Source organism: Petaurus breviceps, unplaced genomic scaffold (assembly GCF_028583685.1).
Source record: "Petaurus breviceps papuanus isolate PSGF00001 unplaced genomic scaffold, PetGlider_PUasm1.0 90740, whole genome shotgun sequence".
Taxonomy (NCBI): domain Eukaryota; kingdom Metazoa; phylum Chordata; class Mammalia; order Diprotodontia; family Petauridae; genus Petaurus; species Petaurus breviceps.
In genome coordinates, this window is record NW_027187330.1 from 8151620 (window position 1) to 8154537 (window position 2918).

Genomic DNA, 2918 nt, shown 5'->3' on the forward strand with positions numbered 1-2918 from the left:
AGAGAGAGAGAGAGAGAGAGAGAGAGAGAGAGAGAGAGAGAGAGAAGCTTTAAAGGGCTTACATTCTAAAATGAGAAGGCCTAGGGGAGTGGTAAACAGGATGCTTTGACCTGAGAAGTCATAGGAATTGTTAGTGGAAAATGAGAGTTAATTAGCATAAGATTTCCAGAAGCAATGGTAGTGTTGATTTAATTATAGTTACTAGAGTTAGAGGAAGAAAGTGTGGAGGTAATTTATAACGAAGACATCACTATGAATAAATGAGTGAGGGAGTGAATGAAACAGCACTTAGTAAGTGCTTACTATGTACCAAGAAATTATGGTAACCACTGAGAAGACAGATCCAAAAGCAAGACACTCCATACTCCTAAAAGAACCTTTTTGTAGCTACACCATGGTTTCTCTTCATTGTTTTATTTTCAATGTATAGTCAGAAGGGAAATATATAGTATTTTACATAGTAGAGACAGTTTTTTCTTAAAAAAAAAAGAATTTTGAGAGAATTCAATTCTGACTTTATCTGGTCCTAGTACCCTTTAACATGGAAGCTCATTAATAGACTGTTGAATTTCTTCTTCTGAGATTAGTATGAATTTTTTATTTTGTTCCCAAAACCTATCCACACCTGGATTTTGTATTTCTTTTGAAGATATTTTCACCGTAACTCAGATTTGCAAACTGAAAGGCTTTCTCAATTCTCTTACCACCTACACTCATTCAGTTGTTATGTCTGACTTATATTCACACAATTTCTCACCTATTCATCTCTTTTGCTCTTCAAGCAACCACTGTAGCTCATACACAAAGACCCTCTTGCATGGACTATTACAATAGCCTCCAAATTGTTCTCCTTGCTTCCAGTCTCTCTTTTTTCAATTTATCTTCCACATAGAAAACAATTTTCCAAAAGCATAGGTCTGACCATGTCATTCACCATTCAGAAAACTTCAGTGATTCCCCATTTATTCTAGCATAAAGCATGAACTCCTTATTTGGCATTTAAAGTCCTTTATAATCTGAATCCAACCTACTCTTCCAGGATCATTTCACATGATCCTTTCATAGACTATGTTCTAGCCAAAATGTCCTTTTGGTTATTCCCTTAAATTGGTATTCCTTTTCCAACACAAGGGATTCCATTCTATCTTGTGTCTTTGCACAATCTGTCCTTCATTTTTGGAATGTGTTTCTACCACACATCTGCCTCTTAGCTTGGCTCTCAAGGTTCACCTCAAGTGTTACCTTCTTCCTCTCCTCTTTTATCATCCCCTTTGATTTTAGTGATTTCTCCTTCATCAAAATACACTAGATTCATCTATCTAAATAGAATGTAAGCTCTTTGAAGATAGAACAAGGTTTTTTTTCTTCTAAATTTATTTACTTTTAGTTTACAACATCTGGTTCCACAAGTTTTTGAGTTCCAAATTTTCTCCCCCTTCCTCTCTTCCCTCTCGCCCCACGGCAGCATGCAGTCTGAAATAGGCTTTACATATACCTTCACATTAAACATTAGCCAAGTTGTAAAGAAGAATTATAACCAATGGAATGAATAATAATAAAGAAGAAACAAAACAAAATGAAAAAGAGAGAGAGAAAAATCTGCGTTCAGATTCCGTAATTCTTTCTTTGGATGTGCATAACCTTTTCCATCATAAGTCTTTTGGAGTTGTCTTATAACCTTGTATTGCTGAGAAGAGTCCAGTCTATCAAAGTCGGTCATCACACGTGTGTTGTGTCTGTAATTGTGTACAAATTTCTCCTGGTTCTGCTCTTCTCACTCAGCATCAGTTTGTATAAGTCTCTCCAGGTAAGTATGAAGTCTGTCTGCTCCTCACTTCTTATAGCACAACAGTATTCCATTACATTCATATACCACAACTTGTTCAGCCATTCCCCAATTAATGGGCATCCTCTTGATTTCCACTTCTTTGCCACCACAAAAATTTTTGTACATATGAGTAAAATAAGGTTTTTGTAATTTTATCTTTGCATCATTTTTCAAGCAGTTCCTCAATTCATCTTACTCTGAACTAATACAATTTTGACAACTATTTATTACATGAATTGAACTATTGCCCTTCTGAAAGTTCTCCTAATTCCCATCGATGGTTTTTGGAGAAGCAATAAACATATGACTAACAGCACTATGGTTCTAATAACCATTAGTTGTCATTGCCATCACCATTGTCATCAGCATCATCGTTGTCATCCTCCTTCACGTTGGTATTGTCTCATATGGGTTTTATAAAACTTTAATGTATGTTACCTCATTTAATCTTCACAAGACTCTGTGATACAAACAGGACCAGTCACATTTCCCTCATTTTTACAAATTATATGAAGTAACTTTCTTGAACTCCCGCAGATATTTAGTGGCAGAACAAAGATTAATACCCAAGTCTGCTGAATCCTCACTTCCCAATATTCAAAAACGTGTAAAGTCTTCCCATCAAAGAGTTAGTTTAGCATAATGGATACAGTACTAGACTTGAAATAAGGAAGAATTTGGTTCAAATCCTACATTTAATATTACCTAGCTATATGACTATGTTCTATAGCCTTAACATGATATAAAACCAAGAAATTGAAAATATCATTTAATGTATGTATTCAAAAGCTCTCTCCCTAAAATAAGGTGTAAAGCTGTCTACTCTCTACATTACTATTTGACCTGATTTTAGAAATCCTAATTGTAGTTGGTTGATGGGTTCAAGGTACAGTGTGTCCAACTGTGTATGATCAGTCAAATATGAGCTCAGAAGGCCCTACCATAGGTTGGACATAAATAGTCCATATTCCAATGGTAGTAAAAAGGAAATTAAGAGAATCAGTATAGCCAAAGACAAGGTTAAAATGTTTCTATTTTCAGTACATACAAAAGCATATTTACAAAACATAGGAGAGTCATCAAAAAATTG